This window comes from Nyctereutes procyonoides, unplaced genomic scaffold, assembly GCF_905146905.1.
Source record: "Nyctereutes procyonoides isolate TBG_1078 unplaced genomic scaffold, NYPRO_anot_genome, whole genome shotgun sequence".
NCBI lineage: Eukaryota > Metazoa > Chordata > Mammalia > Carnivora > Canidae > Nyctereutes > Nyctereutes procyonoides.
Genome location: NW_026575029.1, coordinates 9003899 through 9018993, shown reverse-complemented (window position 1 = coordinate 9018993; position 15095 = coordinate 9003899).

Sequence of the window (15095 nt, the reverse complement as noted above, 5' to 3'; positions counted from 1 at the left end):
TGTTGTTTAGGGCAACTACAGCAAAGTTCAAAGTAAAAGATATACTTGTCTTTATCTAGGGATGATAAAAAGGTTAGAATGATAAGATGGCGACATTATCAAAGAGTTGTAAATATATGACATACTGAGCTGGCATTTTAAAAGTTTCTATTGAAGCACAGAACTTCTATCACCATAGCAATGGATTCTACAAAGACTGTATTAATTAGATGCAAATGGCTGCAAGGGAAATAGAACCTTTTCGTTTTTGAGAACCAGAGCTTAAACTTGATATATTGTAGAGTATGGTATGGAAACCATATTGTCAGTTGAGCATACTGAATTTGATATACAGGTTGTCAAGAAAAGGTCATTTGAGTTGGCATGATTGCAATTGTTTTGAAGTAGGTGTGAAACTACTGGTACTAAATAAAGTGAAGTGATGATAGCATTGCAAATAGTAAAACATACAGATGCCTTAAAAGGATAAATACAAAAAAAAAAATGACAGAAAATATACAAATGGATGCGGTGTGGATTTCCAGAAGCCCATCTTCAACTAATGATTGAATAGATGTGAAGGCAGTACAATGTCAGAACTTATATAAGAGTTTAAGCAACAATTTTTAACTTTTAGGTCAAATTTAGGTAAGTCATACATTTCTGAATGTGTTAAAATCTATTGTTTTGAGAATGGTTTGAGTGGAAAGAACTCAAACCCACGTTGAGGTTGGTGGAAAATTGGAGACAGATCAAGATGATTCCCACAACTCATTTCTTCCTGTTTTTAGCAGCTTATTAGTGACAGGGAGTCAAAGTTAGTTTACAAATTGAAGACCACATGGCCAATGGATGCTTTTCCAGACACGATCTAACCTTCTGGAATATGGAGCTTGCTTTTCTACTACATACTCAAAATCTCAGCAGCACTCACTTCCACATAGAAAACTTTGGAGAAAGGACACCTGAGTGGCTGAGTTGGTTAAGTGACTCTTAATCTCAGCTCAGGTATTGATTTCAGGGTTATGAGTTCAAGCCCCATGCTGGGCTCCATACTGGACATGTGCCCTACTTAATCAAACAAACAAACAAACAAACAAAAAAACGAGGAAAAAAAGAAAAAATTTGAGTAGCACCTCTTTCCACTGGCCAATGACAGATATGCAAGGTTAGGTCTGGGCCTGAACATACCTCTATGTGAATTAAAGAGATTGCAAGGAATTGTGTGCATTTCCCTATGTCCCTGCATGTAGGGTTCAATACCTCAACATAAGCTTGGACAAATTTAAATGAACTCTGCTTAATTACCTATAGACTATTTTCATCATTGCTTAAAGCTGGATCAAAATAGCAATTGCAGTGAATTCTCACAATAATGCCACTGCCATTTTTGGTGTTGATGTTCTTTGTTCTCTAGGGTCCCCAAACCTGAAGAACTTTAGTCCCACGCTGCCTGCAGTAACAACAACAAAAACAAACAAAACATAACAAAAAACATGTGCAATAGAAGAGAATGAAGAGAGAGAAGGCTTTCACAATTCCTAGATGGAGGTTTCTCTGAAGTCCGCTTTTCCATTGCACCGTGTATTTAATTTAAGCCAAAGAGGTTCTATGAAACGTTGAGATGTTTGAGAATACTTGATAAAAGTCTTAAAGATGAGTAGAAAATGCTCAAGTCTGTATGTTATGTATGTGTATGTTGGGAACACTTGCGGCCAGAGGGGAAACTAACAGTGGCCCCAGGATGAAGGAGAATTTTAGTGCTAGAATGCAGGGAGGAGCAAGTGTAAGAGCACCCTCAGGGAAAGAGCATGCCACAGTCAGGGAACTGAAGATAATGTAGTAGGACTTTAGCACTGGGAGACTGGATAGATGGAGCAGGGAAAACATGGGTGGAAGGGCGCTTCCTATGTACCAAACACCATTCTTAGCATTTATACCTATTATCTTTTTTTTTTTCAGATTTTATTTATTTATTCATGAGAGACACAGAAAGAGAGGCAGAGAAACAGGCAGAAAGAGAAACAGGCTCCATGCAGGGAGCTCAATATGGGACTCGATCCCTGGACCCTGGGATCACACCCTGAGCCAAAGGCAGATGTTCAACCACTGAGCCACCCAGGTGCCCCTACACCTATTATCTTAAGTATAAACGTAATCCCTGTAGCAACACTGTGAGACATGCACTATTACCGTCTCTGTGTTACCTACTATAAAACTAAGGGACAGGAACATGAAGCTTCCTGAGTAGAATGGCTTCAATCCCTGCCAGTGGGATGCGGTACACGTTCATTATCTCTGTGCTACAGTGGCCTTCCCATGAGCTCATGTAGGAAGACCTCTCTATCAAGAAACTTCTTGCCTGCTCTATAAAAGGCTGTGGGAAGACTTCAAAGGATATCTCAAAACTCATGTTGAAATTACAAGAAATTTGTTTTAGATCATTTTGAATCTAAGAGTAGGGTGAAAAAATTCAAACAGTGAGGATGACTCAAAGCAAAGAACCTAGTTAGGTAACCATTTCAACCACCAGGTAAGAGCTGCTGGGTAGGTTACTACTATGTTAGTGGGAATGAGAGGAAGGGGTGATTTAAGGGATATTCAGGGGACACAGTTGCTATGGCTTCGTAACTAATTACTCAAAGGCTTTCTGTTTATTTGTTTTAATTTAATATCTGGACCAATTCTATTCCTATTAATTATCTAATTTCTTAATCTTGATTCAAACTTTGAAAAGTCCAGACCCAAATGCTGTCCTTTAAGTCATTCAAATATCTTGGGATTTTGTTTTGGTTTGGTTTGGTTTGGGTTTGGGTTTCGTTTTGGTTTTTGGTTTTGTTTTGTTTTGTTTCCCATTCCTTCCAACTTCAACCTGGAGTCAAGACTGGGAGATAAGAACAGGGAGAGGCCCCATTGTTAGAACCTTAAAAACCTCACACTCAACATGTTTCCCTGGCCTGTTGTGTCAAGCCCAGCCCTTTCTCGATTCCTCTACCGGGAAAGATTTTCGTGCCTCAATTGAGCTACCATGGTATGAAATTGTACCTTAGAGACTTTTTCTGACCCACAGGACACCATCTCTGACCTTGAGAGGAAAAAAGGCTCACTGCAGGAATTAAAATTTTCCTACCATTTTCCACAGAGCACTATTACCGGGAAAATTGCTTGCTGGGTTCTTTTTAAAGTCTCCAGTACTATCTTTGGCAACATCATAGTGAATCCTCCGATGTAGAGCTGTCATTCTAACCATGCTCTTAAACCCTCCTCAACAGGTAAGGGGAAAGGCCTACTTGATTGTAAAATTGGCCCTATAGGAGTTAGAAGTTTCATTGTGTGTACCCCATGCCATGATAAGCAATGATGTGTATCTATCTTAGAAGTACACCTCAGGGCTAGCTTCCTCAAATAGAGCTGTTAATAGCACCCCTTTTCTCGATTCAGTATGTGAAGAATCATAGCAAGTTGTAGTTCACACATCACAGTTTTCGAAGGACAGCCCTTAAAATCTGTGGAACAAAGCTCCATTGAAAAGAAATATCAGAATTCTCTTTTGCACATTCCACAGATTGTTTTCAAATTACCCTTACTTGTCATATTACTTCCTTTCAAATCACACTTACTTGTCATAGTTATGTATTTCCCACAATTCTTGGGATAGTATTTCCGAAATGTTTAGAAAATGGGAAAAAAATTAGAAAATTAATCCATTTCTCTTTTTTTTTATCTGAAACTACATATATTTATTTTTGTTTTTGCAGAAAAGGGCAGAGGGTGATTTGAAAATATGCTCAGAAAACTTTAAGAGAAACAAAAATGTAATTAAGAAGGAAATTTGTGGGTAGAATAGCAAGATGGAGAAGGAATAAGTTTAGAATATAAGACTTTGCAATAAAGATCTGAAAACTTATATAGAAATTATTCCCAAATTAGATTTTATTTACTAGTAATTAGCACATGGACAGAAATATTTATCATAGCTTTCAAAAGGTAAAACTATAACAACCAGGATATTGAAACTAACAAAATTTTCAAATGGATAAATACAGAAAGGACACTGTTTATAGTGAACACAATTCTTGTAATAATTAAGAAGGTAAATTTCATGGAGATGTGTCTTTTGATCTTTTTCAATACAGGATGAAATGGAAAGGTATTGCGAGTAATTTCATGGGGCAACAATTTAAAATATTCTAAGTTTGCAAGCCCTGAGAGTCTTAGATTTAGGTGGTGGATTTTTAGATTAATCTAGATAAATATTTGGACTGGTCTTCCTTCAAGTATATTCCCATAAATTAATTTCTGAGAGAAAAACCCAGGAAAAGTAGGGAGGAACTTGAGTTGAAGAAGGGGCAGAAAATGCAAATACATTATTTGTTCTTTGTTTAAGCTCTGGGGTAAAAGAAGGGAAGGAGGGAAATGTAAAAGGAAGTGAAATTTGTTAAAAACTTGAATTGTCCAAAAAAAAAAAAAAAAAAGTTGAATTGTCCAAAGCCCTAAGAAATTAAAAGTTTAATAAAGGAAAAATATGCATCAGTTTTTTAATAAGCTCTTCTCTTAGGCCATTTAATGAACAATTATAATATTTACAGGATTTTTTTTTTAATTGCAGAAAGATTGCATTTATCCAAAAATACGTAACAGTAATCATGACGTGAAGGAAGCTTAGGCCAGTTTTCTCCTCAGTCCCTCTTCCAGCCAGCCTGCCTAGTTTTTGCACATACCACGTGACCGGATCTTCTGCAGTTAGAGACCATGTCTACCTTTCCATCATGTTTTGATTAAAGATAAACGTCACTTAGTGAAAAGATTCTTTATGTAATTCTACATTAAATTTTCAAACATTTTACTCACTCAGGGGATTCTATAATGTGGCATATCTGTAAGTTTCCCTGCAATGATTAATATTCAGGAAAAAAGTTCAAACTTAGTTAAAAATCAGTTAAAATTAAATAACTGCTGAGTGGAAACAATTCATTTAATGAAGGATATTTTTTAAACCCCTGCAGCATGAAGTGTCCTTTGGGGGATAAGTAAAGCTTCCTAGAACTGCTAATGTTCATTCTATAGGTGTTTGTGGAACTTATCAAATATTCAAAGTGCAAACATACACATCTTTGCTCTATCAATATTTATAGCCTGAAAACACATTATTGTTGCAAATATGTCAGGACAATGAAAAATATCCATTTACAATGGGAATATATAACAAAGGGCAGTTGAACAATATAATTTATTTCTATCATTTGTTGAATGGCTCATAAGTAATAAGAATGGAGCTACAAGTAAGTTATGAAGGTCATTTCCTCTCACGTATGAGAAAACATAAATTGTCTATATCGTTATCTGCTGTAAAACATCCTATCCATTGGGGATTCTGAAATCATGAGCCAGATGTCTGGACTCTATACTGTGTCAGTGCCCCAAATTGGCTTTCATCCGGCCACGGCCACGTGCAGATTCCTCCCTGCGTCACAGAGAATGCAGGCGTGGCTCAGCCTGGGGGCTTGTGCTTCTCTTAAATTAGATTTGGGTTCAAGCCATCTGACCCAGCTACAGATGGAGTCCATCTCCAACCGATAGGAAATAGATTAGAACATAGGAGCTATCATCAGGATGGACGAAAATAATGATAGCCTGCATTTATATAATTATTTAGCATTTTAAAGTATACTTTAAATGTATCATTTTTAGAATACTTTAGGATATTCCTTTTTAAAAGACTCTCACATAAGCATTACTATTCCATTTTAACATTTGAGAAATCTTAGGTTCAGAATGGTGTTCTTTGCTGAAATCCCATAGCCAGCAAGCATCAAACCAGGAGGACAAGAATCTAAATTCCTAGATTGATCCACTTTTGGCTCCATTATGGTTCCTCTTCAGTCCTAAAATAAGTCACTAACACTTATTGGTAATTTTTTTTTCTTTTTTTAAGATTTTGTGTATGTATTCATGAGAGACACAGAGACAGAGGCAGAGACACAGGCAGAGGGAGGAGCAGGCTCCATGCCAGGGGCCTGATGCGAAACTTGATCCCAGGAGCCCGGGGTCATGACCTGAGCCAAAGGCAGATGCTCAACCACTGAGCCACCCAGGTGCCCACACTCACTAGGTGTTGTAACCAGTTTGCCTGGGCTGTTCCATTTAATCTTTACAACTCTCCTTAGAAGTAGGTAATTATTTTATTAATTCATGGACTGAAGTTTGGGGAAGCTCAGAAACTCTTCAAGATGGCAAAGATGGGATTTGAAACTGGATATCCTCTCATCTAGAGCCAGTACTTTGGAGTAATGCACTGCAGAGTGAGCAACATTGTTACCTAGGCCTGGGCTTCTCAACTGCTAATGTCTGGACAGCACCTCCATGGAGTAATGAGTAACGTGCAGATTTCTTTCTCTCTTTTTCCCTCCATGAGAGACTAAGCGAGTGAGCAGTGCTGGGGAGTGGTAAGGACAGGGCAAAGTTGAGGGAGAGAATCCCAAGCACACTCCATGCCCAGCTTAGACTCCCGAAGCGGGTCTCTATCTCACGACCCTGAGATCATGACCTGAGTTAAAAATAAAATCAGACATTTAACTGACTGAGCCACCCAGGGGCCCCACATGCAGATTCTTATTCAGAAAGTCTGGGTGGCTCCAGAAATTCTTCCTGGGGCCACACTCACAGGTGATGCAAATGATCTCAACCACTTAATCTATCACCTGATGGTTTTATACACATAACTTATAGGTGTTTGTCCTTTTAATTCATTGTTGAACTACCTTTCTCCTGTCTTGTTCTCCCTTTTCTCTCTCATTTCTTCTTTTACACCTTATCTTACACCAACATCTTAATTTTGAGTGACAGTTGTTCATTTTGATCAATGATATTGAAGAATAAATGATTCCTTGCATATTTGATTTTTTATAGGATTGCATGTTCTCTCCTACCATTCGTGTGGAGAAGGCGTCCTAACGTTGCCCACATCCTAATCCCTATGACCTGTGATTATGTCAAGCTACATAATACAGGGGAATTGAGGTGACAAGTGAAATTAAGAATGCTAATCAGCTGGCTTTGAGGGGAGGTGAGTATCCTCACATTAAGTTTACTTAAGCAACTCTATGAAATTGCTGCTTGGACATCCATTTTATCTGGCCAACTGGCCCCTGGGGGCCTTACCCTGGCTTTACCCCCACATGCAAGCATTTGCCTGAGATAAGAGCCCCAAGAGTTATCAAAAAAAAAATGTCAGTTCCTGATATGACTTTCCTGGCAGCCTTGGTAATCAACAATTTCCCCTGCCTTGTCGAGCCTTCCCCTTATGTGCTGCTTACTAAGACCCCTGTGTAGCTACCAAAGCTGCTCTTTTTGGTTTGGATTGACTAGTCCAGCTTTGGCCTGGGAACACCAAAGAGCTCCACCACTGGCGCTAATACAGTCATGTGTTCCGGGTCCTGCTGGCCTCTGCATGCACACTGCCTGGATATCCCTGAGCGTTCCCTCCCAGCATGCCATGTACCTCTTCTAGGATCTGTAAGCAATAAACTTCTCTGTTTCAATTTCTCTTGTGATTTGGTGTTGAAACTCAACTGACCATATGGCACCCTGAGCTCCACTTAACAAATGTTAATTTAACAGTCATTACACCTAGATTACCCAGGTGGGCCCAATGTAATCCCAAAGGTTCTTATGAGGAGAAGACAGGGGCAAGAAAGAGGAGAGCTGATGGCAGAGTGAGAACATGACCTCCTACTGCTGGCTTTGCAGTTGGCAGAAGAAGGAAGGAAGTGACTTCTACAAGCTAGAAAAAGGGAAGGCAATGATTCTTCCCAAGAGCCATCACAAGGACCCAAGCAGCCATGATAACATGTTGCTCAGCCCAGGGAGATCCATTTCAGCCTCTGACCTCCAAAAAGTAAGATGATAATTTTGCACCATTTAAGTTACTACATTTGTGTCATTTGTTACAGCACTGATAGAAAACTAATGCACCAAGATACTTCACTGTGTTGTGTGAGGCTGACCTTTGTGAGACTACCCTTCAAAGCCTGCCCTCCAGTATTGTCGGCTCAGGGTGTATATTACACTTGCAGATAGAAAAGAGAAGGAAAAAAACTTACAAAGATGCCCCCATATAATTATAAAATATACCTTTTTTTAAAATGAGAATTATCACTGACGAATGGGCAACATTCTTGGATTTCATTTTTTTTCTCATAATATTAGCAAACCACAACATAAAATGTCTTTAAAAGCAGGGGAATGTATGAGGAATGTTCTTTCACTGTAGAAAACTATCGAGAAAGAATCAAGAGTGTCAGGAACATAGAATAGCATCACGAATCAATGGACTCACGGGGGAACTATGTCTACCACAGGTGTTCAAACGCTGTGTTGACTTAGCTATGACATTGCACCAACAGTGCTTGCAAAGTGACTGCCTTTCTCTGCCTCGTGTGCTCCCTTTCCTGGGGTCCAGGAGGAATTCATGCCCCCCCCCCCGCAGACTTTGAACAAACAGGTAAAATGCACACAAAAGCATACAATAAGGTTTCTACTCGGTAAATCCTGTATAGGACAGGACCATTCCTAATCTACGATCTGTGGCCCTTAATTAATAAAACATTTTATTTATAAATGATGCCAGTTTCTATTTTAAAGGGAAAACTCTGTTCCCCAATTCTTTAAATACAAGGCAAGGAGAAGCACAGCACTGCAGTTAATTATCAGAAGGTCCTGAGTTCAGGATACTATTTAATTTAGCACCTGCTCACCGTGGATCGTCTTGCTCTCTGGGTCCTGATTTGCACCTGGGCAGAGTCTGGCCTCTCAATGCAGCACCGCTGGGTTTCCTTTGCTTTTGCTCAATGCGGATGAGTAGATGAGAAGATTCTCCTCCCTTCTACTCCATTCACACCTTTTTTCCTCCGTCCTCCTTTCGCACTCTGATCTTACACTAGGTAGCCCTGAATGGATGGAGGCATTATCAGACTCCACAAAAAGCTTTTTATAAATTGGGTATAAATGGCTTCTTGTAATTAACAATTCTCTGATAAAAGCTTTATTTTTCTGTGTGCTTTGATACATCATGTCTTGGAAAGCCCTAGAAAGAAATTACAGTATGAAATTTTGACATTGCATTTTGGTACTTGGTCCCAGTAACATCCTAATAGTGCCAAAATTCAACCTAAATCATAAAATTATAGAGTTCTTGTACCGCCACTACCATTTATAATATCTTAAAATATGCTTGGGTTATTGTAACAGATCATATGCCAGCAGATAGCTTAACAGTGATTTAGTAGTGGGAGGAATCACATAAAAGACACAAGATAAAAACTGATAGTAACATGAATGATTATACTTCCGGGTTATTTTTAAAATATATACAAGCTACGCTGTTATTAGTAACTTTAATAACTGCCTCTTAACATTTCGTGTCTGTAAGAATTTGGTTTGATCACGAAGTTTGATTTCTAAAATTGATCCCCCCCCCTTCATGGATTTCAGGCTTGTGTTCAAGCTGACACCACTATGTGTGTCAACCACCACGTGTACAAGCTCAAAGTCATTATTCCAAGGTGACCCCCAGTCTTGCCCTGCTCTGCCCTGAGCTTGCAGCAGACCTAATGTCTTTAGATTTTAGGCTACTTTCTTAAAGATTGAGTAAAAGGTAGAGTGAGATTAAGTGTTTTGAAACAAATGTAGAATAAAATATTCCCCGCAGAATGGAAGGACAGACGTGCAGAATGTCACCTATGGATACAGCAACATTTTGGCCTGACTCTCCCATCAGAGTTAGTAGAGGAGAAATAATAGAAAGACCAGAAAACAGAAGAATTTAATTTACTTATGCAGGTAAAGCATTATAATTCGTGTGTACCGCTTGCTTACTCCCTTGAAGACTGGCGAACTGACGCAAGTCAAAAATGTTTTATTTCAATGATAATAAAAACTGTACAGCTTTCATACCACTGTACTAAACCTAAAGTCAGGAAAGGAAATGTTTTCTAGGGGAAAGGGATGATACAGTGGTGATATCTGCTGTGGCTAATGCTGTGGGTTTCAGGGGAGCCACAGTAGCTGCAGGAGAGACAGATGACAAGCTCTGCTTCGGCTTTCCCTTGAGTCTTATCTCAAGGGCTTTCTATGACATTGGCAATGATTTCTCTCTGGAAAATTGATTACCAGCCCCTTTCATTTTCATTATTAATACTTACAAAGAAAACACGCATTAGTTAACAATTGCAAAAGTAATGAGAATTGTGGGATTCTACTGCATTGTATTTTCAGAACTTCTAAAGCACTTTTGGTTAGGTCTTTATGCTTCATACATTATTGAGATGAACAGTGTGGTATAGAAATATTTCTAAACATAAACTATTTTTCTCCTATCTCTGTATCTAGCAGTATTTGTATAGCAGTTAATGAACTCAGATCTCAAAATCTGGATACAAGAAATACTATATTCAATTCTTTTTTAAGGATACACTTGATTCGAAATCAAAAGCCATGCTATGGTCTGAGTGTTTCTGTGCCCTCAAAATTCATGAATTGAATCCCAACTGCCAAAGTGATGGTAATAGGAGATGGACTTCTGGAGGTGATTAGGTCATGATGGTGGATTCCCCAATAAATGGGATTAGTGCCTTTATGAGGGAGACTCCAGAGAGATCCTTTGATCCTTCAACCGGACACCAAATCCAATGGTTACATGGTGACCTCTCAGCCACCAGAACTGTGAGAAATTAATGTTTGTTGTTTATAAGCCACCCATTCTATAGTATTTGTTAGGGCAGCCCAGATGAACTGAAACGGCTATATTCTGACTTCCACATGCCACCAGGGTATAACAGGCCTCCCACAGCTCTATTTCAGTGGTGAGGGTCTTAGTCCTCTTCTGTGCCAACTGAGGACAAACCAATGGATAAGACTGAGCATTCCTCTGCCTAATTGGTTGTGAGTGCTCCTTATCTCCACTTTCCTCTAAAGTCTTGCTTTCTCCCACCTCTATGCAGAAGCAGGGCCAGATCCTAGAAGACTTCCCTCTTCCTAGTCTATTAAAATTGAATCCCTTTCTACCTCCTTGACCTCAAAGGCTTTCTCCTTCTGCCTTCCTTCTCAGACTCAGCTAGCTTCATTTTCTCAATAGTCTACGCTTTTACAAAATAGAGGTCAAGCCTTGACTTTGTGGTGCACCTGCAGTCTGCCCTGCCAAAAAAATTCCTGAAGCAATGAAGCCTAAAAACAACTATAATTTGTAGAATGCTGGAGCAGAAAATACAAAGACCAAAACACAAATTACTCTTTTAACAAATTACCCAGTAAGCATTTTAGCTTCATAAAATTTTTGAAGGAAATATTATCTGGGCATACGTTTATTACCAAAAACGATGGGCATAATTAATAGAATTTTCTAGTTTAAAAGCACACCCTAGTCAGTAGTAAGTCCTTCAAAAGGTACAGGAAGTCAACTGGAACATTTTAAACATATGTTATCATATGGTCTTATTTAGGGTAACAATATTCTTAATATCATGCACACTCATTTCATGTAAAACAGACTACAGTAGGCTGTCAACCAGAAACTAAATAAAAATATATATAAAATCATATTTTATACAACAAAGAAAAACAAGGTTATCAAAGAAGTTATGTTTTCTATAAAATAAAATAATAATAATAATAAAAAAAAAACAACAGCACATTTTCCTCACCAGAGACTCGGGGGCACTGATGTATTATGTTGTTGAGATTTGAAAGTCTCATTCCGGTTGTGATTAACACTCTTGCATATAACAAGCAATGCCTTAAAAATGAAAATCTATTTTCCTTTTTTTCCCCCTCCATTTTCATTGCTTTCTCTCAACTACCACTTAAAATTCAAGTAAGGTTTTTTTATTACTAAGGTCACATTATAAAATAGCACATAAGATGAAAGTAATAGAGTGTAGCCAAAGAGGGGCGTGAAAATGAACACATCAGAAGCCAGCGTTGCTTGCGTGCAGTTTCAGAGGTGTTCATTCTCATTGGATCTTTAAGGTAGGCTGACAGGAACAATCAGGTGCCTCATAGATCACTGACAGACCTCAGGAAGACAGATGACATACAGAATAGCAACCCCACAGAAATTAAACAAAGCGCTGGAATAACAATTAACATCTTTGGGGAGAAAAGTGCTAAGGAGGAACATTGCTAATTTTAGGGCACAAAACCAAGCCTACATGACATCTTCATCTTGGTGGCAGTTAAGCCCACAAAACAAATGCAGTGATGCTACGAGTCTGACCATGTGTTTTCATATCTTTTTACAATGTATTGTCAAATTTCTGATAGGTTGCAGGCAGATATACTTGTAAGTTATGCCCCATAATTTATGGGGCATGGATCGTTTTAACCCTTGCACCACTCCCATGACAGGAATGCAGTTTATCAGTAAGCAATGGGACTGACTGCCTGAGACGAGTGGAGTCATGAAGATTTTCATTCCTACCCTGCATAGAAATGACTGAGCACCTGGAAAGTGAAATTTGGGAGCTTTAGAAAGCTCCCTGGGGACAGGGTGCTATTGTATTCTTAAAGCATGGAAAAAAAAAAGTGGATCTCAGGAAAATCTTAAACCTATAGAAATGCTTCAGTATGATATGCTCATAGGCCATATGAGCTATTGAGACTGCAAAGTTAGTAGCATTGTTGAACTTTGTGTTTCTATATCATTGAAAACAGTTAAGATAGAGAAGATTGCATATTTGGAGTACTGAAATTTATATAGATGGATTCCACTCAACCAGTATTTTGAAATAGTTATATTTTCATGTATTGTAACATTTTTCTTTATGACGATTTGTGTTATTTTCTAATGCAATTCCATAGCAGAAGAGGGAACAAAGGTACACATGTGTGATGGTGGGTGGGTGGGTGGGGGCATCTAAAATAAACAGGTGAAAAGAAAAGTGGTCTCCCTGAGAAGTCCTTTTTTAAAAAATATATATATTTATTTATTCATGAGAGACAGAGACAAAGGCAGAAGGAGAGGGAGGCTCCTCACGGGGAGCCTGATACGGGACTGGATCCCAGGATCATGAACCCAGCCGAAGGCAGACGCTCAACCACTGAGCCCCTTCCTGAGAAGTTCTTAAAGGAAGACTATCTCATGTGCCACTGATGACCATCCCCCAATCAAGAAAAAAGGACCAAAAAACTCATCACTCAACTTTATTCTCTGTAATTGAAGAATAATGTAATATTAAAGTGTTTTAGCTAATAGACATTTTTTATTACAAAACATCTATTTCATCACTAACCACACCACTTTTTGACTGTAGATTATTGCAGAGTGCCAACTGAATGTCCTCATAACCACATCTCCAATGAACTACTAACCGGCATGTAATTCAACTTTGTAAAGCTACGGCATACTCTGTGATTTTCTTATTATTTTAATACATGGAAATCTTCAATATTTAACTATATCACATGAAAATAAAGCATCGATTAATCACTGGCTTAAATTTGGAAATTCAACTTGTCTGAATGAAATTCTTTTCCAAAAGAAATAATCTGTCTAATATTATGATCACTGCCAATAAACATTTTGTAGGGGATCCCTGGGTGACTCGCGGTTAAGCGCCTGTCTTCGGCCTAGGGCATGATCCTGGGGTCCTGGGTTCGAGTCACATCAGGCTCCTGCATGGGGCCTGCTTCTCCCTCTGCCTATGTCTCTGCCTCTCTCTCTTTCTGTGTGTCTCATGAATAAATAAATAGAATCTTTAAAAAATAAATATTTTATAGTTTTTATCTCACAATAAAACTTAAGTGTGAGCTTCTTCACTCATGTGGCAGACACTCCGATTTTGTTCACATCAAGAATAAAGTTGCCCAAACTCATTCAGTGAAGTGGCCCTATCACAAACAGAGGTATGCAGTGATCTAATTAAAGAGAAATTTCTTGAACCAAAAATTTGATTTATTTAGAAATCTAACCCTGGCATCCTATAACCTTTTCTTATCAACTCTTCTACAATTCAAATCTAAGTAAATTAAAAGCTAACCCAGAGAACCTCCTGTCACTGCGAGATCTATAAAGAGAGATGATGCTCTAAGACCAGAGCTGTCATTTGCTTTCCTCACACCGTTCGAGATCTTCACTAATATGTGCTTGTTGCTTAGCAGTAAAACACCTTCCCTACCTTGCTACTGAATAAGATAAATATCTTGAGGTTTCCTAGTTAAAATTTTCCTGATTAATGGCTGGAAGCTAGTAGGTTACAGATGGAGTAGGCATAATCGTATTTATCCAAGTGTATGTTTAGAAGGCCGTAAAAGGAAGATGGCCCTAGAAACCTGGCAGACATTGACAAACGTGGGCGGGGGAAGGAAGGTGGGGTGCAAAACCCACCCTGGTTGAGAAACCCTAACCGATGCAGATGAAGTCTATGGAGGAAAGAGAAATCAAGGAAGCTTTTGATGAGCATGGGGGCAGATGGAAGATGTAGGAAAGCAACGTGCCTTTAGAGAATGGAAGTTCCAGCAAATAAATGCCAGCTGCCAGATTTTGAATCTACAGTGATATAAGGCTGCATAAAAACAGTAAGCTGCTAATCTCTGTGCATTAGAATTTTCAGACCTTAGGGACAGAGACCTGCCAGGAAAAACCAGACCCCTATAGGCTAGGCAGGTAGAGAAAACCTGCCCCTGATGCTGCCCAAGAGAAAGGCTCCTGGGAAGGAGGAGCCTGCATCAGATGTGTATCTAGGCTCCCACTGAAGACCCTCACCAGATCTGGAGCATCATGAGGGAGGAGGCCAAAGAACCAGACTCTAAACTCCAAGGAGCCAAATTCAATCTCACACAAGGATCAAGGACATGGGCATCAAAATTCCAAGAACGCTGCACCCACAAAACCTGAGCAAGCCAAGCAGGGGCTCCGTCTACACTACAGCGACAGCTGTTTGACCTGGTTCAATGCCAGGTGGACTTGGCTCCAGTCATTCCTTCTGCCTAACACAGCAGAAGAAAACCTTTTCAGGCACAATGGAACCTTCTCTGCTGCTGGATATGTTCTTTATCAGCTCCAAGAGGTGGTTACAGGTGGAAGTACCGAATGTTCCCAAGCCTCAGATTTTAGAGCATTC